We start from the raw sequence: 27,648 nt of genomic DNA, 5'->3' as shown, positions 1-27,648 counted from the left end.
GGGTTGTAATTACGGAGAGCACGAAGCTTCACTCCTGTTTCCGCTTGACCAGGAAAGGAGCTGTGACGGACAACCTCAGAGAGACCCCGGCTCACGCAAGCAGGACCTGTGTGGAAACTGGAGTGGACCCCCTGGCTGCCCGCCTTAAGCCGAGTCTGTAGTGTAGGCAGTCGCAGGAAAGGAAGAGGAAGGGTAGCGATTACAACACAACTTTATTGTTCGTCGGGTTGCAATGTTGCAAAGTACATTCCAATTACAGTTAAATCACATGCAAGAAATACCTTGAATACAATAGCCCTTGGAGCATTTTGGAGGACAATTCCCTTAGGCTTTTACTTCTGCTTATGATGAATGGGGCGGGTGGCTATTGGAGTTCAAAATATTCAGAGTATTCCTATTTCTGGCATCTGATATAAACAGACATGCCTTCTGCAATGGGATGCTTTTGGGATGCTTCCCCCTTCCCAATAATGGATAATCTTGGGGTTGACTGATTCATTATCCCATTTACATGTCCACCCAACTCAGATTATGACTACAATTTAGTTACAACCCCCCCTGTAGTTATCAATAGAAAATATTTCATTAAAATTGTTAGAACTGAAATCTTCATTTCTAGTGATCTCATGTTAGTTCCCACCAGGACCTCACCTCTATTAAATTTCCCCAGGAATATTAATTTATTGTATTAATTATTTAGACAAATTTACTAACCCATTATGCGATAGAGATGTGCTTACTTTTGGAAATGGACAAGGTGGACACACCTATTCATTTTCATAAGAAAAACAAACCACTAAAAAACACATGGCTGTTTTATACAGATCATTCTTTTTGTAACATTTCCCAGTTGTGGTTCTACATATTCATAAAAGGGGAAAAGCCTCATGCTCCTGTGGACAAGCTTGTGAGATACTTCAGTTGTGAAAATAACAGGGGAAAAACGAAGAGTTTAGGCCAGATTAAAACTCACTCTTTTTCCTGGAAAAGGATAAATGCTAGTCAGATTTCATTTGTGCTGATATGTCTCTCCTTTAATGTAGACAGAGCGAAAAATGTTTTATATGCCTAGTCTGCATATAAAACACATGCTCTAAGTCTCTTTTTAGAATGGTAGAGAATTTGAGGGTCCAAGTCAGTTTAATATCAGGTTATAGTTGGTATCTTTCTCATAAGACCTGACAATTTAGGGTTTCTTAAAAATATCCTCCATTAAATCCTTCTCAAAATATATTTCAGTTTCTTACTGCTGTGATCTGAATTTTCCAAATAGAATGGGTTTTGGGGAGTCAGAAAAGGACAATACTCAGTCCAATAAGACAAACATTGCTCCATTCCTTGCAAGCTATGTGCTTTTATTCATCTGAGAGGCAGTTTTCTCCAAGCTCCTGTTCTCCAAATGGATTGGACCAACTTACTTAAGTCCTTGGGAGCTTGTTATGAAATCTATCAACACTTATGCTATGGTCATTCAAGGACATTTGAATTCGTCTAAAAATAAAATTTTATTTAAAAAAAGGACATTTGAATTCATAGATGTTTGTTTCAGTGTAACCTTTCCAGAAAATTCTATGTAATTAATTTTTAAACGTTTACAATTCACTAACCCCCCAGAGTTTTAATCAGTGATAAATTACGAATGGAAAATTAAAACAAGCAAAATAGCCTTCTCTAAAGTGTAAGAACATGTGGTTGCAAGTTAAAGGATATTGACTAGACATCCAATTGCAAATGGAATAGATGTGTAAGCTTAATGTTTGGATTACAATCTTCAACTTTTTACCATTCAAGACTGATTTCAAAATAGGCATAGACAGAATTTACAGTTTGTATAAAACTTTATATATTGTTAGAATTGATCCATAGATAGTAGTTCAATTATTCCACACACGACCAAGAAATAATTACATCTAGCTTTCTATAGTTGCATATACCAAAAATAAAGACACTTTAAAAATGAACTCAGTTCTGATGCCTATGTGGACTTATCCACTCAGGACAAAAGTGATTGACTAATATCACTATTATCTTTTGGGGGGATATTTTTTTAATTTCCTTGTCTGGCCCAGAAACAATTCATTGGTAATTTCCTATCCAAATATTATTTAGGTGCACTCCTATTTATTTTCAGATACTAGACAAAGTCTGCCTTTATTAGGCCTGAACAAACTATATCAGAAAATGCAGCAATCTTCATCAGGGAAAAATATGTTACAAAAAGAATTCTTGTGGCGCCTGGTAACATTGTCATTGGTGAAAAATAAGGACATTTTGCTACTATGTTTGTTCAAATGTTCAATTAGGGCAATTTCACCCTGCAGTCTAAGCTGCTGTTCACCCCTGCTGCTCCCAGCTGTTTTATAAGCCATGATTTGGGCAACAGGGCCAAACTATCACCAACCAGGACGTCCATAGTTGTTCCACTGCTTCTTGTCATTCCCATCCATGCAGAGAAGACAAACTCTGATGGCCACCCCTGGGGTAAACAGACGAACAAGCGTTCTCATTTTCCTTAATGGACTGATTCTCACAACAGTCATTTTTATGCATTTCTTTTACTTTCCCGAATCATTATATACATGGATGTCTTCACACCATCGCACCATATTCCTATCCTGCTAGCACAGACCTTTCTTCTTTAATCCCTGTGATACCATTTTTTTAAATCTGATACCATAACAATCTAAATAACGGGAATAGCTTATTCTTTAACTTCTACATTCCTCTGAAAGTTCATGAAAATGTTGCAGCAATGAAGATTTGATAGTTTAGCTTCACAGACACAAAGTACCTACCTTGAAAATTAAAAATTAAGGGGGAAAGGGAGAAGGAAGTGGCACTGGACACCACTGACTGTCCAACTAGGAAAAGTGGAATTTTGAATCAAAGCGCTGGAAGTCTTCCTAGGAGTAAGAGTAGGAAGCATTATTTTTGCATTATTTATTTTTGCATTTGGGGAATAAACATGACCTACAGACCAAGTTGAACGTGCAGATCTGTCCCTTTTGTGTTAGGCTAGAAGCATAAGGTTCATGAGAAGTTTCTAGACATAGTCCATCTAGCCTGGCAGCTAATTACACATAATTTTTATACAGTGATCATATTTTTATTTTCAAATAGAAAGAAATCAGGCAACCTATCCAGATTGGAATAATCATACTTACTTACTGGACTTCTATAGATGCCTATCTCATGTAATTAGTCTAAACCAGGAGTGTCAAACTCACATCATAGTGGTGTTGTCATGTGATATATCGTAACTCCCCCCCCCCCTTTGATAAACCAGGTGTGGGCACAGCTAGCACATCATGCATCCAGCCCATGGGCCATGAGTTTGACAGCCCTGGTTTAAACAGTTCACAAACACCTAGAAAAACATTGCTAAAAACAAAAGTACCTATCCCCTCCCCCCACCTGCCCAATGCTGATAAGGACTCATGGAGATAACCTTGGGAAAATATTGAGAAGCGTTACAAAAGCAGTTAGTAAAAAAAAATGCCCAGCATCCTGAGAAAGGAAAAACATTAGGAACAGAATCATCATAGCTCCAATATGATGTAAGAGGGAAAGAAAACACAATTATGCTTGCAAGATTCTTTACTGAGATAGCTATACTTAGATTTATGCCACTTCACAGTGCTTTACAGCCTTCTCTAAGCAGTTTACAGAATCGGCATATTGCTCCCAACAACAGGTTATATTAACAGAGTCTTTTTGTGAAGTTTGTTTCCTTATCTGGCCAAATTCAAAGGTCTGACAATATCCATCTCACGGAACTCTCAAGATGCCACAAGCCAATGAAGATTCTTTCAACCTGTTCAACTCTAGGAAGACCCTGGACATTGTGACAGGACCACCAACTTCTACATTCCACTACAGTAACCTTATAAGCCTCTTGAAATTTTTTAAAAGGTCAGTGGGTCTTTAAAAATTAACTTATTTTACTATGAATGTCCAGACCATAAAAACATAGGGTTTGGATATTCATAGTAAAGTAAGTTAAAGACCAGAACACATGACCTTTCTTTGGTATAAGTTAGCTATGTACAGTGTAGGAATTAAACATGTCTGTGTTATGGGTTTTATTTTGTGTATATTAATTTTGTAAGCTGCTCTGGAGTCATCATGTCTGAGTTGGGCAGCAAAAATTTGTTAGATTGATTGATAGATAGATAGATGGCTAGATGGAGGGAGGGAGACCGATCCTTTTTCCACCAAGTGTTTGGAAGAAAAAGCTGGAAAGAGGAAAGCTTTCTTTGTGAGATCAAGATGCAATGTCCGAGTACATCTTTGAAAGACAGTTGGCAAGAGATGAAGGGGGAAAGCAGCAGCAGCAAATATTATATAATAAATATTTTCACTATTTAATCCTCTGCATCCCTGTGGACATTAGCCTCTATTCAAGTTCAAATAAATGGTTTCTTTGGAAAGTTTTGAGGTGCTGATTCTCCCGTTGTGTCTGCAAATATTTTTTCTGACTTGTCACCAAACTAGGGAGTTGTAAAATTCCATTAAATTGGTTTGATCACAGATGATCTTTCCAGGGATTCCTCTTGTGATTCCAAAGAAGCGAAAATGAAACAAGGGGTCACTTCACTTATACATTGGAAGAGATTGGAAACTACAGTGCCATTGGAACACCTTGCAGGTGCAAATAAACCACTGCAGAGCACAGACTTAAAGTTGAAGAAAAAATATAAGCACAGCGGCAGTGACAGGATGCCTCTTCTGTCAGACACTAATTCAGATTAATCCTTTTACTAGGTTATATACATCACAATAATGAACTATGACAATGGGTGTATTTTCATCCATAACTTTTAAATATATCTTTAGTTATATGTTCATTGAAGAGAATTGAAATGTTCAATTAATATATTTAGAATAATGACTTTTCACTTTTTTGTAGTTTGTTTTACTCAAGCCTGCTCAAATGTGAGATTCTGCTTTTAAATAACTCATCTTGAGATCTTAGGTGGATGCTGGCTGTCTTCTCAATTGTAGTCCCACCCACTGTATGTGGAATGCCTTTTCTAAGCAGGCTGCCTGACACCAGGAATGATATTTTCCTAGTTTCTTAACTAACATTTTTAAAAATATCATTTTTAATTGCCTGAGCCAAGGGACCAGGGTACTGATTTGCCACTTTTAGTCTATGCCAGTTTCAGTACCACATCTGACTTGATTTCCCCCACCCCCACGATAAATACAGTAGAAATGAATTCAGTGGAATTTGACTGTGAATCCTTTATGAACTTTTTGCTGGAAAAGGGAAAAAAAGGGAATTTGTGATTTGTGGGTTTGACAATTAGAAAAGGCACAATATGTAAGGAAGGGAGCTATAATGTAACCTTGGAGAGGTCCCAAAGTTGCATTTTCAGGAGGCAACTGTACTTTCTTGCTTTTCCTTTAAAGACGTTTCGCTTCTCATTCAAGAAGCTTCTTCAGCTCTGACAGGATAGCGGAGGAATGGATTTATATTCCTTGCAGGCAAGGTCATTTGCATCCTTTTAGAGGGTCGTTGAAAAACTTGGAGGTTTACCTGTATCCTCAGGGTCACCTGAGTAGTGCTCCTGGTTCTTGTACTTGCTTTTTCAGGAGGCAACTGGACTTGCTTTTTCTTTGAAGATGTTTCGCTTCTCATGCAAGAAGCTTCTTCCATCTACAAGGCTACAAGAACCAACAGCACTACTCAGGTGACCCTGAGCACACAGATAAACATCCAAATGCTTCAACAACCCTCTAAAAGGATGCAAATGACCAGCTGTCTGCAAGGAATATAAATCCTTCCATTCCCCACTATCAGTGGTGGTACTCGAACGGTTCAGCGCGGTTCTGGTGAGCCAGTAGGAGCGATGAGCAGCGGAGAGTGAACCGGTTCTCTCCACTGCTCTGCTGTTGGGCCCGCCCGCCCGGGCTCACTTTCATCTGCTGAATTTGAAGCGCGGCTGCTTTGCATGGCACAGAAGAGTGCCGCGCGGCAGCTGCTGAAGCAACCGGGATCGTGCAGGCTTGCAGGAGGCGAGTTAGAACGCCTCTGCGCTTGTGCAAATGCCTCTGTGACTGTGCAAAGTGCGCATTTGGCACGCGTGTGCACGCAAAGCGCGCCCACCAAGCCACGCCCACCGAACCGGTGGCAACAATATTTCAATCCCACCACTGCCCACTATCCTATCAGAGCTGCGGAAGCTTCTTGGATGAGAAGCAAAACACCTTCAAAGAAAAAACAAAGGAAAGTCCAGTTGCCTCCTGAAAAAGCATCTTTGGGACAACCATGACCTGGATGACTGAGAATCTCTACAGACTCTTAGAGAGAGGGGATAAAATATAACTGTATTTATAACTGCTATAAAGAAGATTGAAAGCCATGTCTTTAAATCATTCTATCTCTCTTTTTTTTGTCTTTTTTGTTTCTGCTTATCACTTTTCTTTTACTTTATTTTCTTGTTTATTTAAACCTGTATTATTTTTACTTCGCAAAAAAAAAAACATATTTAATACAAATTAGCCTGAAAAAAATTAATATAAGCTGTGAGCCTCCAGCATCACCTTATTCACAGGAATGGCCCTCTGAATCCAAATAGGACTCAATCATTTTGATAAATGTGTGTTTTTAATACAGGTAGTCCTTGACATATGACTACTATTGAGCCCAAAATTTCTGTTGTTAAATGAGACAGTCGTTAAGTGATTTTTGCCCCATTTATGACATTCATTGCCACAGCTGTTAAGTGAATCACTGCAGGGGTTGGGGTTAGGGTTGCCCTAATATGAATCAGTTGCCAAGCGTCTGAATTTTGATCACATCACTATGGGGATGTTGCAATGATCATAAGTGTGAAAAATAATCATAAGTCATTTTTTTAGTGCTGTTGTAACTTTGAATGGTCACTAAATGAACTGTTGGAAGTCAAGGACTCCCTGTTATATATCATATAACTGAGGTGGTATAGATACATATGCTTGTTTTAAAAATATATTTATTTTCTTCTGCCTCAACTTAGAGTTACTTACCTAGTCCTATTTGCCAATTGACCCAACAATGGACTTTCTTGCAGCTGGTGAAAGTTGGCTGATATTATATCTGGAAGTAATAAGCCGAGCAAGGCTGACATCCAATGATCATGCCACATAGAACAATATAGTCCCACCCACAGTCCTTATACAAAAGTTCACTGTAGCCCGAGTGGTTAAAATTCTGGATCTGTGAATAGGACTGTTTTTGCTTGTTACATCCCTAGAATTCCAGGCATCTGACTTACAAGGCTATAAATAGCAGTTGCCTGAAGGAATCTCCCACTCCATTATGGGCAGAGTGGGCTTTAAAAGAGCTGAGCACAGAAGAACGAAACTCTGTTGCCTCCAAATTTTAAAGCATCTCTCTCATAAATATGACAGTACAGGTATTGTGTACATAAAAACAATAATGTCAGTTCTTTGGAACCTGTCTTTGTTTACATTCCTCCCAAAATAATAACAATCACAATGAGCAACACAATATTTCATTGGCAGCAATATATACAGAGCAATTTCCTGAAAAACAAAGCATCTTATCTCAGTTACAGTCAGCCCCATTCTCTACCCTTGTAGATACTGCCCCTGGCAGCATCCTAATAGCATTATGTCAGCCCACCAAGGCCAAACCCAGAACTAAAATAGTTATTTCCTGATACAAATCTTCAGGGCACCAGAGGGTTTCCGGGATCAGAGCCGAAGGTTTCAAGGAATGAGCTGGTATGTCTTGCTGTAGAAAGGTGCTGTTTCTTTCCTTGGCAGAAAGTGAGGAAGAATTTCTTTGGAGTATGGCATAAGATTATTTGCCAGATAAGAGTTTGCTGTTGGAAGAGATTGAAACTATTATCCACATAACACTGTACTGTCATTTCTGAAAGGACATATGGAATTCTCTCTTCTTGCCTCTTTTGGGACAGTATCCAGGTCAGACAAACCTTTATTATATAAATGCCTTCTAATTCCAAATTAGCATTAAAGTTCCAGCACTACAGCTGGTATATTGTGTCCTTTACTGTTATGTTCTTATGTGGATCATTTATTGTAAGAATAATCAAGCTAACATGACTTTAACTAGGGACAGGTAATACAAAGAATCCAAAGCTTCAACACTCATCTAATGGCTGCTGCAAGAACAGAATGGACACTGCTCAAAAAAATAAAGGGAACACAAAAATAAGACATCCTAGATCTGAATGAATATTCTCATTAAATACTTTGTTCATTACATAGTTGAATTTGCTGACAACAAAATCACACAAAAATTATCAATGAAAATCAAATTTAGCAACCCATGGAGGTCTGGATTTGGAGTTACACTCAAAATTAAAGTGGAAAAAAACACTACAGGCTGATCCAACTTTGATGTAATGTCCTTAAAACAACTCAAAACGAGGCTCAGTAGTGTGTGTGGCCTCCACGTGCCTGTATGACCTCCCTGCAACGCCTGGGCATGCTCCTGATGAGGTGGCGGATGGTCTCCTGAGGGATCTCCTCCCACACCTGGACTAAAGCATCCCCCAACTCCTGGACAGTCTGTGGTGCAACGTGGCATTGGTGGATGGAGCGAGACATGATGTACCAGATGTACTCAATTGGATTCAGGTCTGCGGAATGGGCGGGCCAGTCCATAGCATCAATGCCTTTGTCTTGCAGGAACTGCTGACACACTCCAGCCACATGAGGTCTAGCATTGTCGTGCATTAGGAGGAACCCAGGGCCAACCGCACCAGCATATGGTCTCACAAGGGGTCTGAGGATCTCATCTCGGTACCTAATGGCAGTCAGGCTACCTCTGGCGAGCACATAGAGGGCTGTGCGGCCCCCTAAAGAAATGCCACCCCACACCATTACTGATCCACTGCCAAACCGGTCATGCTGGAGGATGTTGCAGGTAGCAGAACGTTCTCCACGGCATCTCCAGACCCTGTCACGTCTGTCACATGTGCTCAGTGTGAACCTGCTTTCATCTGTGAAGAGCACAGGGTGCCAGTGGCAAATTTGCCAATCTTGGTGTTCTCTGGCAAATGCCAGACGTCCTGCACAGTGTTGGGCTGTAAGCACAACCCCCACCTGTGGACGTCAGGCCCTCATACCACTCTCATGGAGTCTGTTTCTGACCATTTGAGCAGCCACATGCACATTTGTGGCCCGCTGGAGGTCATTTTGCAGGGCTCTGGCAGTGCTCCTCCTGTCCCTCCTAGCACAAAGGGGGAGGTAGTGGTCCTGATGCTGGGTTGTTGCCCTCCTACGGCCTCCTCCACGTCTCCTGATGTACTGGCCTGTCTCCTGGTAGCACCTCTGTTAGGGTTTGGGAATTAACCCCTAGAAGAGTATTGCAGCAGTAGTCAAGCCAGGCAACCAAAGGAGAGCGGAAGGGCCCCAGAGTATACACACACTGAACACAAACACTGTTTATAGTTTAAATAGTTTTTAATCCAGTTAGAGTTTAAGCATTGTCATTCAGTCCATTAAGTCATTCACAGTATTTCCATCCAGTAAGACTCACTAGTATAGTCCAAGTTAAGAGTCCTTGCAATATCTTTATCAGCCGATAAAGATATCTTCTCCTCCTCCGGTTTCACTCTCCAGAGAAACAAACGCTGGATATTCAGTAGAATTACGCAGTAAATCAGCAAACAGTAGCAAACAATAACAGTTCAGTCACAGGCACTCACAGTCAGTAATCACAGTTAGTCGCAGTGACACACAGTAAGTCGCAGCAGCACACAGTTACAGACAGTAAGCTTTCCAGCTTCTAATGCTTCCTTATATTGTAACTTCTAACCGCATCCTTAATCGGCTAATTGCTTGCTGCATTGTGCTTAAAGTGATAAGCACTTAAACCATGATATCTAAGTTTTATATATTTATTCACCCAAACCATATTTGGTATCAATGTTATACCTAACATACTCCCCTTTTGGGTGAAATAAATATATAATACCTTACAATCTAATCCCATAATTTTCACAACTCTCCTGGTGCTTATTGGCACCTTGGGCTTTAGTAAAATTATCAGCTAAATTGTCCTCCGACATACAGTACTCTAGCTGAATCATCTTACTTCTTACAGATTGTCTCACGTTTAGGTATCTTAGATCTGTATGCTTGCTCCTTGTTTTTACTCCAATATTTGTGGCCATTTGAATTGCTGCCTGATTATCTTCATGAATAATTATAGGATAATCTACAGTTATACCTATATCAATTATCATTTGTTTATACATTATTATTAATTCTGTACATAACAATGATAAACAGGAGAATTCTGCCTCCATAGTAGACAAACTTATATGCTGTTGTCTTATTGACTTCCAGCCTATTAATGTATTACCCAGCATTATGGCTGTTCCTGAAGTCGACTTTCTAGTGTCTCTTTCTGATGCAAAGCTAGCATCTGCATAAGCACTCAAAATTAAATCACCCTTTGGTTCTAAATACAATGAATAATTCATTGTCTTTTTAAGATATCTTAATATCCTCTTAGCTGCAATCCAGTGTCTTTCACATGGTGCAGAATTGAATCTAGCCAACTGATTCACGCAGTACGATATATCTGGTCTAGACCAATTACTAATATAACTCAAACTACCAATTAAAGATTGATAAATCACCTTATCAAACTCAGGGCTTTGTTCATCAGTGTTGCTAAACTCCTGACTCATTGGAGTCTTAGCCGGCTTACAAAGCTCCATCTTGTAATCTTTAGCAATTTGCTTATCTTATCTTCCTGAGATATCTTAAAACCTTTCCGTGTTTTCTTTATATTCAAACCGAGATACTTCTTTATCTCCCTAATTGCTTGATCTTTATTCTCTTTCCTAATGATGCTATTATTTTATTTGCTTCATCATTAGTTTCAGTTATCAATGCAATGTCATCTGTGAATAGTAATAATAATGATACTTTCCCATTTGTCTCCCTCTTAAACAGACATGGATCGGCTAAACCAGCTTTAAATCCTATATTGTCTAGTTCCTTTACAATATACTGGTTCCATTCATAGCCTGATTGTTTAAGACCATAGAGGCTTTTCTTTAACAACCAACAATCATTATTATCCTTATTTTCACTTTTAATACCAACAGGTTTTTTCATATAAATAGTATGTTTTAATGGGGCGTGCAAGTAAGCATTTTCCACATCTAGATGGTTAACTTTATAGTTTTTACTAGCTGCCCACACTAAAGCTGCCCTCAAGGTTGCTGCCTTAAGACTAGGTGCAAACACCTCATCATAGTCATTAGCATTCTGCCTAAAACCTTGGGCTACTAACCTTGCCTTATGGATTAAATTACCATCTTTATCTATTTTTATCTTAAATATCCATTTGCAGCCAATGGATTTCTTTCCTGCAGGTAATTTGGCATTTTCATACACCTTCATATCTCTTAATGAATTCAGTTCCTTATTCATTGCTGCATACCATCTTTCTTTTTCCTTATTAGGATACTTTTTAATTTCTTCAACAGAATTAGGAACTTGATTAATCTGGCACACTGTGTTAGCCTGGTACCTATCAGGCGGTCTAGATACACGTGTAGTTCTTCTGGGAATTACAGGGCTTACAGGAGGACTTTGTTGAACTACTACCTGTTCATCTTCCTCATCCTGTTCAGCTATTGAATCTGTTTCTTCCTTTATGGGCACTATTTCATCCTGTATTTGTCTCTTTACTTTATTTTTAAAGTTACAGGGATAACTAATGGGATTTCTATAGGATTCAATAATTACATCTTTATTGGCATCCTGTTCTAATTTCTCCCATCCTTCATGTTCTAGAAATTGGGCACTAGCACTACATAACACTTTAGATGTGCCTTTCTCCCAAAATCTATATGCCCTATGGTTTGCCTGATAACCAACGAAGAAAATCTTTTAGCTCTATGTTGCCCTTTTTTTCTGAGTTGTGCAGGAATATGCACCCATGCTGGTGCACCAAATGTGTGCAGGTAACTTAGATCAGGTTTCCTGCCATGCCATCTGGTGAATGGTATTTCACCTGTTGTTGTATTAACAACGTTGTTCAATATGTTATTAGCACACATTGTAGCCTCCCCCACAAAGAATCAGGTAACCCAGAATCATTTAACATTGTTCTAACCATTGCCTGTAGTGTTTGGCCTCTTCTTTCAATAAAAGCGTTATGTTCTGGCCTGTATGGAGCAGACTTCTTATGCTCTATTCCAGCTATCTTAAGTCTGTTCTGGAATTTGTTATTAATAAATTCCGTACCATTATCTGTCACCAGGGTTATCAGTTGTCGTTTAGACTTTCTTTCAGCAAACCTAAGCCAATTGAAAAAATGTTGATATGTTTCAGTTTTGCTTTTCATTAAATAGCAAAACCCATATCTAGAATAATGGTCCATAATGCTCAGTATATATCTAGCACCCCCATACTGGGTTTCTTTGGACCTATTATGTCTGCAAATACTACTTCTAAAGGTTCTTTTGTTTTGAAACCATTTAACCTATTTGCAGGCAATACCTTGCTCTTATCTTCACAGCAAACATTACAACGCAAATATTTATCACAAGGTTTTAACCTTATTCCTTCAGATAACTCAACTGTACGTTTTAGCATTTTAAAATTTACATGCCCCAAACGCCTATGCAATAAATGGATACATTCATCATGAGGCTTTATATTATTAAATACAGTTTGAGCCTCCCCTTTCTTACTATTATCTAAGACATATAATGTTCCATTTAAAGCTGCAGTTACCCTTTTGTTATCTTTTTCAATTATGCAATTATTATCCTTAAAAGTAATTACATAACCTAATTTATTTAATACCCTTACTGAAAGCAAATTAAACTTTAGTTGCGGTACATACAACATTTTTATATCCTGGTTTATGTACGGACAACGTGCAAAACCTTGACCTTTCGCTTTCAGGTTCCAGCCGTTAGCAAGAGATATATGTTGAGAACTTGTAGACATTTTTATAAATTTTGTCTTATCTCTTGTGATGCAGTGGGATGCGCCACTGTCAACCACCCATAAATTATTCTTCACATCAGAGTTGCTAAACGTGGCTAGTTCAAATGCTTTCTTTGGCTTTTTTACATTCTGGCTTTTCTCTTTTTGCAGAATCTTGCCAAATGTCCTCTGCCTCCACAATTAAAACACTTTTCAATTGTGTATGCCGTCGAAGATAAATTCTCTTCTTCCAGGTGCTTTACTTTGCTTTGCTGGTTTCTTTCAAGCTTTGAAGATAATTTCTCTTCTTTCTTATCTTCTCTCAGCTCGCACGCTCACGCCTTCTTCTGGCTTCTTCTAGTAGCCTGCCTGTAATCTCGGTTAATGAGAGGCTTTCATTGGCAATACCTCTAACGAAGTCACATAGTCATCATAGCTTTGATCTAATGAAGATAATATTATGTAGACTTGTTGCAGTTCATTAAATATAAGCTCTTTTTCTTGCAAATCTTGAAAAATGCTCTTCATACAGTTTAAATGAACTAACATATCTCCATTCCTCTGAAGATGCGTTCGAAAAAGCTTCCGTGTAAGATTTATATTGGCTCCTACACTGTCCCGAACATAAATCTTCCTGAGGTTCTCCCAGCAGTTTGCAGCATTTTCTTCTCCACGAATATGGACAAGCTGCTGATCACAGAGAGTCAGTCCTATGATGCATAAAGCCTGCTCATTCTTCAGTTTAAAGTCTTGTAACTTTTCTTTATCATCATCATTAGCAGGATCCCAGCTACTCACATCTGGTGGGTTTGCTATAATGTCCCACAAACCTTCTCTGCGTAGAAGTAAACTACATTTCATTGACCATGAAACATAGTTTGTTCCATCCAGCCTGGATATCATGGACAGTTGTGACAAATTTACTTGTGCCATTACTCTTCAGATATTTTGACTATTTTAAACTAATTAAAACAGTTTGTTTTTACAGTAATGTGCAACTCACACCAACTCTCTCTGCTATATCCTGGTTAGTTAGACTATGCTGCTGGGCCCATAACCAATGTTAGGGTTTGGGAATTAACCCCTAGAAGAGTATTGCAGCAGTAGTCAAGCCAGGCAACCAAAGGAGAGCGGAAGGGCCCCAGAGTATACACACACTGAACACAAACACTGTTTATAGTTTAAATAGTTTTTAATCCAGTTAGAGTTTAAGCATTGTCATTCAGTCCATTAAGTCATTCACAGTATTTCCATCCAGTAAGACTCACTAGTATAGTCCAAGTTAAGAGTCCTTGCAATATCTTTATCAGCCGATAAAGATATCTTCTCCTCCTCCGGTTTCACTCTCCAGAGAAACAAACGCTGGATATTCAGTAGAATTACGCAGTAAATCAGCAAACAGTAGCAAACAATAACAGTTCAGTCACAGGCACTCACAGTCAGTAATCACAGTTAGTCGCAGTGACACACAGTAAGTCGCAGCAGCACACAGTTACAGACAGTAAGCTTTCCAGCTTCTAATGCTTCCTTATATTGTAACTTCTAACCGCACCCTTAATCGGCTAATTGCTTGCTGCATTGTGCTTAAAGTGATAAGCACTTAAACCATGATATCTAAGTTTTATATATTTATTCACCCAAACCATATTTGGTATCAATGTTATACCTAACAACCTCCATGCTCTGGACACTACGCTGACAGACACAGCAAACCTTCTTGCCACAGCTCGCATTGATGTGCCATCCTGGATGAGCTGCACTACCTGAGCCACTTGTGTGGCTTGTAGACTCCGTCTCATGCTACCACGAGTGAAAGCACCGCCACCATTCAAAAGTGACCAAACCATCAGCCAGAAAGCATAGGAACTGGGAGTTGGTCTGTGGTCACCACCTGCAGAACCACTCCTTTATTGGGGATGTCTTGCTAACTGCCTATGCTTTCCACCTGTTGTCTATTCCATTTGCACAATAGCATGTGAAATCGATTGTCAATCAGTGTTGCTACCTAAGTGGACAGTTTGATTTCACAGAAGTGTGATTGACTTGGAGTTACATTGTGTTGTTTAAGTGTTCCCTTTATTTTTTTGAGCAGTGTAGAATGGGCCAAAGACAGGCAATTTACAAAAATTGCATTTTTTCCTTATACGGGCAAAGCTTTCATTAAGAGCTTGCAAATAAAAATAGAGCCACACGGGGAGGGAGAAATTACAAATGCACAATTGAGTCTGGAAAGGTAGAAAGGGTCTGTACCTTACAGAAGATGGGTAATGGAGAAAATACAATATGGTTTATTTTTAATCATTGTCGATAGCAAACACTTTGACTGTAGGTCATGGCAGAATCTGGAACATATTAAAGTTAACGCATAAACCAGAACATCTGATAATTCTTCTGACAAATTATTACAGTGAATAAGGATCTATTGTAAGAACTAAATCTGAGGAATAAAATGATTCAGAATAGAAAAAGGGTATGAGACAAAAGTTCCCATTATCTCAGTCTCCATTTAAGTTAACAGTTAATACAGTATATTATAAGAATGGCAACATTGGGAGAGATCAGCTAGAATCAGAATAAAAAGCACAAACACAAACAATATGAAATATGAAGACGACACCATTTGTTAACTAACTTAGAAGAACTCAAAGGAAAAATAGAAAGTGAAAAATCTGTGTTAATGCTATATATTAAAAGCAGTCAGCATGCTTAGTAGACTTACAGCAATCAGCATGCTTAGTAGACTTACAGTTCATGTTGAAGAAATAAGGGTAGTTTGATTTTGGGGTGGGGGTTCAAGAATCAGTAAAAATGGACAGTGTGCTGGACAAGTCCTTCAGAGGAAGGCAACGATAATTCTAGGCAAAATCATGAAGGATAAGGAAATTTAAATGAAAATAAAATAAAAAGTAGTTGAAGCCAGATTTTGAGTAAGAGTCTGAGAAACAAGGAGAAGGATCTCTTTGAACTATGGATCTGAAAATGATTGCTAAGGGTACAATTAAAAAAAAACCAACCAATCCATTCTGGACCAAATGTGCCATACTCTGTTTTCCTGAACAAGCAGAAATTCACATATTTTAAAATGGATTGCAAAAGGATGATAGACTACAAAAATATGTAAAATTGAGGTAATTACCAGAAGGGGAAAACTGACAAAGGGGAATGGATCAAAGAGAATTTTAGAATTAATACTTCTTTTGAAGAGTTACAAGGTGTTCCTGAGGATAAGGTGGAATATTGAGCATTTCTCCAGGCAGTTACCAAGATTTAAATCTGATCTAATGGCACTTAACTAATGAAACAGAATGCCCTGATGCGTGGTGTGGCTCCCCCACTCATCCTGACATTAATATAATTTAAGCAAAAATCAAAGATGGGATGCTATAAAGCACTGTGCTGGACTCAAGCATAATCTTTATTCACAAGAATGATTCTGGCTTAAAGGAAAGCCCTGTGTCCACTAACCCCCACAACAACGATAATATAGAGAGCCTTGGTTTTTAGAGGAAGTGGTGAGGAGAATCTCCACCAATTTACCTTCTAATAAAATGATGCACTATGACTGGCCTTGCCCAAACTGGAACATGTTTTGTGAAGACACTAACGGTACATTTTCAAAATCCAACGTCTCTCTGCTAGTCCCAAAAGATTGCCTGCCGTTCCAAAAGCATTTTGTTTGGTGAGAGTGTTTGGGCTGATCCAAGCAGCAGTGAACACCAAATTTAAAAGATGACAGCAGTTATATCATTGCTCAAAGAGATGGAGAAAACATTCTCACAGAAAACAACCTCACTTTACCAGTTTTAGATCATTCGTAACTTTAAATTGTTCTCTCTTCTTTCAGCTTTTGAATTGAACTTACCGTATACAATAAGAAAAGATGTATAAAATTCAGATGTTTCTTTTAGCAATATTAACAATGCTTATTCTGTAACCATTCATGACTTTTACTGGATAAAATTAAACTTGGTTTAGAGTCAAACAACCTTCTCTTTGTTCATACTGGAGTTATGATTTAGTGCTTAGTGCAGACAAGATATCCCACTAAATGATCCCAAAACCTTGGAATCAGTAAGCATGATGATTATCCAATCTCATCTTTTAAATTCTGGAAATACAGGAAGGAGCACCGCTTTGGCCATTAAAGTGAAGGTAGAATTCTAGAATTCACTCTTTCGTTAATGTTCTATGTTCACATACAATTTAAGTCTGCTGCAGTGGTGTTGAAAGGTTTATGAATCTGTTTGAATTTTCAATATTTCTGCATAAATATGACTTAAAATGTCATCAATTCAAAAGGATAAAGCACCACTGAATATACCTGATTTATGAGTGTATCCCAAACAACAAGCTATTTCCTTACTGACTAAGCATATTCAAGTGGATTATTTTGCCAACAAAAGAAGTCTTCCCTCCTTCAGAGGTAAGTTATACAGCTGCTAAAGGGAAAACTATATTAGGAGGAATAATCTACTAGAGAACTTCCAATTTCTGAGGTTGTTATTTAAGAGAAAAACGTTGGGAAATATCAATAGGATTATTGGAGGATTTGAGTTTTCTATTTACCTGGAAGTCAGGAATCTACCCCCACTTCACTCCCACCACAAAAATCAACTTCACATAGAAAAATAAAAGGAGATATAAATAAGTCATAATGCTGCATGAGTTGCTAACTTTTACCCAGCAAACTGCGGGTACTCTAGCAATTTGTGTCATGGTTCATTAGGCAGTTCATTACATTATATAATCATGGGCTCTCTAAAATAATAATTATAATTATAAATACATCATTGGAAAATAAGAGCGCAAAGCTTAATGGTGATTATAGCTCCTTATAGCATAATTTTATTTTTCTGAGTAGGTGTTATGATAAAACCCCACATTTTGCATAGGTCACTGGAAAATAACACTGATCTGAAGCAAATCGGAATCTAGGAAGCAAACACTTCTTTTGATTATAACATATAATTATCTTAGTTTTCTTCATGATTTAAAAATTATATGGATTTTCTTAGATCTACAGTAGATCCGTAGTAAAATAATTCCCCCTAAATTCTGAGCTTCTAACTGATGCTCAATGCATTTTCACAGATTTTTCGGCTTGATGATTTGATCTTTGATTAAGGCTGCCAACCTATATCTATTTATCTGGGGAGACATTTAAAAGCTTATACTGCTAAATACCATAATTACCGGTACCTGCAAGTTGGCTGCTGAGAAAAGGATGCTTGTATTTGACTCACATTTTTTCCTCCAGTTAAGCAGACCAATTTAATTAGTTATTTTCTCTTTTGTAAAAGAAAAAAAAAAAAGCATACTGTATTTCAGGGTCACATCGGAATTAGCCTCACAGAACTTGGTTCTTGACATCCTATGAAACATCTTAAATGCTTTTACAGCCAGAACAATGGGGTACTGTTCAGATGCTCCCTCTTTTTCCTTATATCTGAATCAGAATACTGGAAGAGGTAGCCGTTTGGGGAAAGGCAGGGGAGGGGGGGGGGCCCAAGAGGGGAATGCAGAAAACCACAATTTTTGATTGTGGTTGTAGAAAGACAGAACAAGAGTAGCTGTGGTATGCTTTACCTTTCAAACTAGAACTGTAAATTGCAATGCTGGTTTTATATCCTATGTGTGAAGGGCAACCATAAACCACAGCTTGCCAGTTCTAATTTAATAGCTCACTGTGCCCTCAAAGAAGTATTAGAAGGAAAAGCAGGTTTAAATAATAAATAAATATGTACTACTTGTGATTCTTGCTATGAGGAGGAGTGTTACACAAGAACATCTCTTACCTTAGACTATAGGAATGAAGAGATTTATAACAGCAGATATTTTTGTCTGTTTTTATTCAGGAAAATTCCACATCCGCATTGTTACTATTTCCCTGTCCCTCAAATGCAGTTTAAAGTGGGTTTGTGTTCATCTTCAGTTCGGCTAATTCAGAACATGGAGAATCTGTAAGGAATGAATATCCTGAGCTAGTAGTCTTCCCTGTGACTGGTCAACAGGAGGGTGCGAGAATTGTCACTCACTGCCCCACCTTTGAGTTATTGCAGACCCTGATGTGGCAAAAAAATAATAAAAATCACCTCATCCTCCTTTCCATTCCAAGAACAGGAAATTCAATCAATTGCCAGCACCCCTTCTCCATTTCTAATTCATGTTGTATGGGTGTATTTGGTCATCGGCAAAGAAATCCTTCAGGGTTGCTATGATGAAAAGCCTTCTGCAAAGCTGCCTTGTCTTTTCTTGCAACTTGTGGGGGGGAAAGGAAAATGTGTCGCCATTTTTGCAAAGGAATCTTTTTCTACAAAAGGCAGATTAGGGGGAATAGATGGAAACAATGCCTCTTCACATGGGCCCCAGGAACAGGACACCAAAGGTCAGGGCTGAGAGGTAGTGAGATGTAATAGTTCCCACAATGGGAAAAGAAATAGCTATACGGTCTGTGGTATTACAGCATCCCAAATGAAAAAAACCAACTGTGTTGCGATGCTAAACAGGAGGCTAAAATCATAAATGAAACCAGAGGAGGAAACAGTTAACTAGCTGTAGGTAGCATACTTTATAACAACAAAACCAGTTTCCAGGAACAAGGCCATTGTTTTGAATATTTGCAAACAACTTCAGTATCCGGCAAATACTTTTGATTTTCATGGAACACCCCTTCCTACCCCCGGGATCCTTGGACCACATTTAAAGAAGGACTGTCTTAAGCCCCCTTGACAATAATTATCTGTAGTAATCTCTGTTTGAATCTACCATATTTCTACTATTCAAATGTATCTACCTTGCTGCAATTAAAGGATTGGAAATGAAGCACCCAGAGCATCTCAAAAATAAAAGGGCCTCCAAATAATAATAAAAAGATGGTTCACACATATTTTTAAGCTTTTAAAATGTTTATTTATGGCACCTACAAAATCAGAGGCTCACCATCTGAAACAACGGCAAACCTTCCTTACAGTTGAAGAACATAACTGGATTTTTGGAATTTTGGAATTCTGGAACTTGTAACCCCAACATACTTGGAGAATATCAGGAATGAAATACATTTTTAGTTTAAAAATGTTCCTTTATAACTGTCCCAAGAGGAAAAGCCTGTAGATTTTTTTCTAGTTCTAGGAGACCCAGATGATAATTAAATTGCATATTCAGGTTGATGTTTTTTTTTAAATTTGTCCAATGAAATACCATTGTTATAAGAACTTAAAGAAAATGGATGGGGATCAACAAATCTGCCTAATTCTTCTAATTAATGAACATAATTGTTCAACTACAGAACCATAGCTCTAAACCAGGATGAGCCATGTAAGCCAAACTCACATTGTCACGGTGTTGTCACATGATGTATCAGGACTTTTCCCCCTTCGCTAAACCGGGTGGGCGGGGGCAGCACGTGACGCATTTGACCCGCAGGCCATGAGTTTGACACCCCTGCTCTAAGCCATAAAGCAATTGACTTAGTTTTTGTTTAATGTGCTTGGAAAATCTTGTCAATTGTGGTTTATTAAATAAACCCAGGGTAAGCTACAGAGTATACATAAATCCTGGTTAAGCTACTGATTAGTATATGAGTACACTCATACTGGTATTATTAGCTCATTATTTATATAATTAGCCAAAATATGTTTCAAAGTCCTTGTTTCATTCTTCTATGAAATATTGTGATATCATTAATTATGAGAAGGGCAGTTTGGAGTAGTGATTAAAGTGCTGCTTTAGAAAGTGGAAGACTATGAGTTTAATTTCTTAGGTAAGGTGAGGCCAGTCACTCACTCTCAGTCAAAGCCACCTCTCATGTTGTTTTTTGGAGAGGGAGTAGGGAGGGAGATGGGTGAATAATGTATGTCACCTTGAATCCTATAAAATAAAAGCAGGATGTAAATTTAATATAATAATTAAATGTACTTAAATATTTCTGCTGATGTTACTACATTGAATAGGAAATAATTTGTTTCCATTAACCTTTATCTACATCCTTTGGAGACTAACTTGTTAAAAATTGTGCACTTCTACCACTAACTTGGAGTAGTCTCATGAATTCAATATGCAAAGAATTGCATGGCACATTAGCATTTGATTTGTCAGGTAACATCTGGTGGCTTGAATTACTTGCTTTCACATAATTGCTTCTGGTATTTGGCAGCCTGACATCAATACCCAGGAAGATCTTGGAAAAGATAATTAAGGAGCCCTATTTGTGATTACCTAAAAAAAAACAAGACAAGTATGCGAAGCCAGCATGCATTTGTCAAAACAGACCATGACAGACAAACCTTATTGCCTTCTTTGGCAAAGTGACTAAATTAGCGAATAAGGGAAATGCTATGAACATAGTTTACTTAAGACTTCAGTAAGGCATTTGACAAAGTAGACCAAAGCCAACTTCTTGGTAAGATAGAACAATGTGGGATAGACAATGTAGTTGTTAGCCAGTCACGACTGACAATCACACTTATTGTGTCATCCTCAGTGGAACTACATTTATATGGAGGGAAGTTTGCAGTGGGGTACCTCAAGATTCTATCTTAGTACTCTTTAAAATCTTCATAAACGATCTAGATGACGGGATAGAAGGGGAAATTCAAATTTGCAGATGATACCAAGCTAGGGAATAGCTAACACTTAGATGACAGACTCGAGATTCAGAAGGACTATGAAGATTTGAACACTGGGCGTATCCAACAAAATGTGATTCAGTGGTGAGAAAAAGTAAAGTTCTACACATAGGCAATGAAAACCAAATGCATAGATATAGAATAGGTGTTACCTGGCTCAACAATAACAACTCTGAAAGGGATCTAGGTGTCCTAGTAGCAATACCATAGACTTATACACTGCTTCACAGTGCTTTAGAGCCTCTCTAAGCGGTTTACAGAGTCAGCATATTGCCCCCAATAATCTGGGTCCTCATTTTACCTTGGAAGGATGGAAGACTGAGTCAATCTTGAGCTGCCAAGAATTGAATTGCTGGCACCATTGTGTAGATCACTATTTAAGTATGAGCCAGCAATGTGCTGCAGCTGCCAAAAAAGCTAGTGCAGAAGTAGGATGTAGGATAGTTTAGATAGTAGATAGAGGGATAGTTTCAAGATCACCTTCAGTGATAGCACTGCTTTATATTGTACTGGTGAGACCATACTTGTAATAATGCATCCAATTCTAATACAAAAAAGATGTTGAGACTCCAGAAAGAGTGCAGAGAAGACCAACGAAGTTGATGAGAGGTCCGAAGGCTAAACCATATGACACTGATAGAGGAAAACTGGGTACGTCTAGTCTAACAAAGAAAAGGACTAGCAGTCTACCACAGAGAAGAAAAGATTGACCCATTGTCCAAAGTACCTGAGGAAAAGCCAAGATGTAATGGGTGGAATATTATTAAAGAGAAATTCAACTTAGAACTAAGGAGAAATTTCCTGACAGTGAGAACAATTAATTAGTGAAAAGGTTAAAGGAGATTGTGGGTGCTCCTTCACTAGAGGTTTTCAAGAATACACTGGAAACCGGCTTCCGGTTTGCGAGGCTTCGGCAGCGGCAGGGATTTGTGATCCAGCGCGATCCCTGCCGAGCTCACTGCCAAGGTTCCCCCGATCCGTTTGGATCTTGGGGATATAGCTGCCCTGCAGGGGCAGCTGAAGACAGGGGGGATCTGGAAAGGGGGCAAGGGGTGTCGCAGACCCCCTCCCCAGCCAGCAAAAACCCCTTTTCCCGAGGCGGAGGAGCGGCGGTCAGCAATGGCCGCCATGAGAAGAAACCTGCAAACGGATAAGATTGTGCAGGAGGAAGAAAATCGGAGAAATCGTGAGAGTTGTTTCTGGACCTGGGATAAAGTTGTCAAGGGATGAGAAAGTTTCCTGGGGCTTGAAAATTGTTACGGAGAAGTTGCTACATTGTTTCCAGAGAGAGTTACAAGCGGCGCACAGAATTCTAAAAGGGAAAGGTTTTTTTTTCTTCACTCTCCTTCCTAACGTGACAGCGGATGGAATAACAAGAGAAATCTGAAAATCTAGGTAATTAAATACTGAAGAGATAAGGATTTCTGAATGATTTTTTAAAAAAAAAGACTTAAAAATTTTTTTTTTTTGCTGTGAGTGGGAAGGGAGAGGGAAAAATTGGATTAGAATTTGAAAATAAGGAGAAGACTGCCTGGATTTTTAAAGAGCTATAAATACTAACAAGGCTTCTGAAAGATATATATTAAATGGAACTTTGTGATCAAACTCCAATCCCAGAAAGAGAAAGTGAAGGAGAAAGTGCTTAAAAGAATTAACCTACTTGGATTGCTTGGTGATTTTACTACTTTTGAGAATTATCTCTGATTAAAAGCACTTGGGTGGTTGCTTGGGAAAACTTTTTCTCTTTATAATGGCATTACTTGTGGACAGATTGAAACTTTTATATCAAAACTCCAATCCCAGAAAGAGAAAGTGAAGGAGAAAGTGCTTAAAAGAATTAACCTACTTGGATTGCTTGGTGATTTTACTACTTTTGAGAATTATCTCTGATTAAAAGCACTTGGGTGGTTGCTTGGGAAAACTTTTTCTCTTTATAATGGCATTACTTGTGGACAGATTGAAACTTTTATATCAAAAATATGAGAAAGAAAAGCAAGAAGGGAAGGATGTTTTTGATACTCTTTTTCAGTATTTAGAAATGGCGGTCTACACTTATGTAAAATTGAATGGACAACAGGACGACTGGGACAAAGAAGAAGCCATTTTTGATGAACAAGTGACTTTGGCTGGGGAAGGAAAGGAGAAAGAGAAAAAGGAAAAAGAGACTTTAAGACCTATAAAAGCAATCAAAAAGAGAAAAACAAGATGAAAAAGAGATATTATGTTAGAAGACAACAGAAAGGAGGAAAGCAGAGAAAAAGGGAGGTGGAGAGGCAAAGGGGTAAAGAGGACAGAAAGAAGAATAAGCAAGGGAGAAAGGGGATGAGAAGCCTCAATAGTAGAGAGCAAGATGTAAGGAAACAAAAGTTTTTTTTAGAGATAATGGGTAAGCTTTATTGATAAAGGGATTCTAGAGGTACATAAGATTGTTTTTTATATTTGTATTTAGAAATAATTTTAGAAAGTTGGAAATAATGTGTAATTTAAAGTGTGATAAAATGTTTAATATAACTTAGTGAAACTTGTCTTAAGAAAAGGGGAACATTTTATGAAATAAGGATTTGAGATATGATGGGGGGGGGGGGAAATAATTGTGGAAAATATAAGTATTCCCAAAAGGCATGTTATTTAATTGAAATGGATAAAATGGTTAAGATATAAAGGAGTTGGAGAGAAAGATATAAATGAATGTCAATATTAATTAGATTGTGTTATTTCAGTGGGAAAAAATTTTTTTTTTTGAAAGGAGAGATTTGAAGTAGGAGAAGCAGGAATACCTTAATGAAATAATGATTTAAAATATGTGACGTGGGGGGGAATAATTATGGAAAATAGGTGCTCCCACAAAAGTATGTTAATTAATTGAAAAGTAATGTGCTAAGTGTTTATGATATAAAAGAATATGAATATTAATGAATAGATTAGTATTGGTATTGATAATATTGTATAATTTTAGAATGTACCAAATAGAATCCCAATGTAAGTTAGGTATTTTATATTAAGTATTATAAATGTAGGGGAAAGAGGTAAAGGCGTCATACTCCAATTAGTGTACAGGAGAAGCTTTTTTTTTAAAGAAGAAAGATAAATCAATAGCTGGAAATAAACAGACAAAGAATAATAAATATTATGATTTGAATTGAGATGAGATAAATAAAATAAAATTAAGAGAATCTAAGAGAGAGAAGAAGCTATATAAAAAATTGAAAATGGTAATATTGATATGGAATGGCATATAAAATGAATATGAATTTGAGTTGGTGTCTATACAAAGAGTCTTGACCCGGGATTAAGCAACTTTCAGAAAAGATGTTTTTTTTTTAATGTTTATGTTTTGTGTTCTTATGTGTTTATGTTTGAATGAGTTAATAAAACCTTGGAGAAAGGTTAGAAAAGGACAATGGAGAGAAAGATAGAAGAAAATAAAGCAAGTTAGAAAGGGAAAATATGTGATTGTAAGGAAATGTGTTAATGTTGTAAAACTTTCAAATAATTTTTAGAAATTTTTAGAAAAAAGGTTTTATGTTTATCTTGTATGTTTTGTATGCTTTTAAAAATTAATAAAATTTGTTTTAAAAAAAAAAGAATACACTGGAAACCCATTTGTCCTGAGCGGTACAGGATCTCTTGCTTTATCTGGAGGTTGAACCAGAAGACTCCAAAATCCCTTCCAAGTCTATTATTCTGTTCTGTGTTCTAGACCAGGGGTCCCCAACCGCCGGTCCGCGGACCGATACCAATCCGCGGAACAAGTCTTACCGGGTCACTGGTTGCTGGGCGCCGCCATCTTTTATTGGTAAAAAAGTGCTTCCGGTGAGCTTTTCCGGGTAGAAAGCTCACCGGAAGCACTTTTTCATCAAAAAGATGGCGCCGCCAGCGCTTCCAGTGAGCTTTTCCGGGTAGAAAGCCATTTCTACCCGAAAAAGCTCACTGGAAGCGCTGGCGCCGCCATCTTTTTTGACGAAAAAAGATGGCGGCGCCCAGTTGATGCCGGTACCGGGCCGCGGCGTCAAAAAGGTTGGGGATCACTGTTCTAGACAATGACATTTAGTATGCAAGATAGAGTATGTTCAATATTGGTAATTTGAAATGCACAACACATTGAGTTTTTAAATAAACTTACAAATGATAGTAGTTTGCTTTCTACAACACAGACCCAAAATCAAATAAATCACACAATAGCTTGGTGAAATAAATGTAACTTAAATAAGTCCTAAGATATTATTTCTGATATAAAAGGAGCCAAAACAGCAGCAATTTAGTTTGGATGACAGAGTAAGGTAAAAATAAAAAAATATACAGTAGTTCAAAATGGCACATTTACTTGCTAGCTGTTTCTAATGAAATAAGAATCCTTGAAGCTATTTAAAGATTCCACTAAATATAAGACAACTCTCTGTAACAAAATTAGCAAGCTTTGAACAGAAAGAAATTGCCTATCTAAATGAATCATCATAATGTGAAGCCAGCCAATCTCAGAGAATCACTTAAGACGACTTAGGTTTTTAGTTTTCCTAGTTTGGAATGTGTGTTCTTTGCCTCTTTGCAGCTAATATCAAAAATTAGATATATCCTAAATTACTTCCCTGATATTAATCTTTGTCTTCCCACTAATATTTCGAATTAACAAAAAAACCTACTCAAGTAAGCATAATCTACAGATCAAAAACTTGTGGGATAAATGGGACTAACTTCAGGAAAATGTTAATTCTTAAATTAGTTCCAATCATGGGTGATTTCCCCAAGAACAATTGAAATGCAATTAAATCAGTAGCCAGCAAACCTTTCTACAGCTTTCTACCTAAATATTATTTAATAAGATGTACCTAAAAATTATTGTTTTAGTATACATTTCTAAATTTAGTAGAAAACTGTAAGCAATGAATTACTGTATATACACAATTATATATACACATACATAGGGATTTGCCTGTGTGTGTAGCAGCAGCTGTGTCATACCTGTGACTTACAAATACACAGCATTCACAGTTGCATATATTCTTTAAGCAAGTTTTGATCTAATAATTCGATTGGTAGCCTCCCCGCATTTTTATCTTTATCTTGTCCATCCTCTTGCAGGAAGCTAACACTACCAGGATGTCCTGGAATTCTGGCTCTTAGTTGGACTATCCAATTCCTTCCAAACAGGTCAGATAAACAAATCTGGCATTTGGTCAGCAGCTCTTGGGCGTTTCAAACAGATGTCCCTCTCCAATCCTGTAGGGAAATACCAGGGACTGAATATAGGATTTTTTTCCCCAAGACAAGAGCTTTATCACTGCTCTTCAGGCACTGATCATTTCAAACCAAGATTGTGAAAACATAACCAATAGCAACAAATCACTGTAATTCAGAGCTAAGTTAGTGCTAGTTATGCCCATGTAGCAATTACTCCATATGAATGGAGAGATAACCTGCTCTTCTTGAGGCAAATGCTTTTGAGAGAAAACCAGAAACAGAGGCTGAGTATCCAGCCTTTTCCATTTTTGGAAAAGTGCAACATAGCATCCAAAAACAATTTACTTCTGGTGCAGAGTTTTACTGCAAAAAGGACGCATCCAAGTTTTGAACAAGAGACTTGATTTTCCATTTGACCCGGCTATGTCTGCCTCTCTCCTCCGATCAGGAAAAACAGCCGCGGCTATAATTATGCATTTCTGCGTGCAGACTTCTTTTTAAAGCTTTTCTGGAGACTCTTTTCATTTAGTAAAGTTTGTACCAGAATAAATTCGTTTGCGAAGTGATAAGAGGGCACTACACTTTTTGCGACGCCAGATGGTCACAGCTCCCTACCAAAACCCTAAACCGCGCCAGCACTTTTTGCCTACAAAACTTCCTACTCCATCTTGCCTTTGGGTGCGCGAGCCGACTAGGCGTGTGCTCAGTATACCTGGCTTGCCTGTTACCTGGGTCTTCAGCCAAGACAAAAAGCAAAGTACTTGAGCGAAGGCCAAGAGGAGAAAGGGCGGGATGAGGAGAAACAACCCCGAGCCTCAGCCTGGCAGTCCCGTCAGGGCCCTCTGCCTCGTTTGCATCCTGCCAATCAGCGGTTAGAAGGGGATGACGACGCTCGCTTGGGAGCTGA

General features: G+C 38.1%; 1 long non-coding RNA gene across 1 annotated transcript; it reads right to left on the bottom strand.

Annotated features, from left to right (window-relative positions):
• Positions 1 to 197: 197 nt before the first annotated feature.
• On the bottom strand, positions 198 to 27,514 carry LOC148131322 (uncharacterized). Its single transcript, XR_015748724.1, has 7 exons — positions 27,454 to 27,514; positions 19,032 to 19,197; positions 18,735 to 18,897; positions 18,139 to 18,227; positions 15,190 to 15,281; positions 2,796 to 2,903; positions 198 to 2,476 (listed from the first exon to the last, which is right to left on the bottom strand). It is a non-coding gene; the product is annotated as an uncharacterized LOC148131322 (long non-coding RNA).
• Between the last annotated feature and the right edge of the window lie 134 nt (positions 27,515 to 27,648).

The sequence above is a fragment of the Notechis scutatus genome, chromosome 3 (genome assembly GCF_049901735.1).
Source record: "Notechis scutatus isolate UNSWTSFEM ecotype Mainland chromosome 3, rNotScu1.2, whole genome shotgun sequence".
NCBI classification, from domain to species: Eukaryota; Metazoa; Chordata; class Lepidosauria; order Squamata; family Elapidae; genus Notechis; species Notechis scutatus.
The sequence above is the reverse complement of the archived record's forward strand: the minus strand, read 5'-3'. Positions and strand labels throughout refer to the sequence as shown.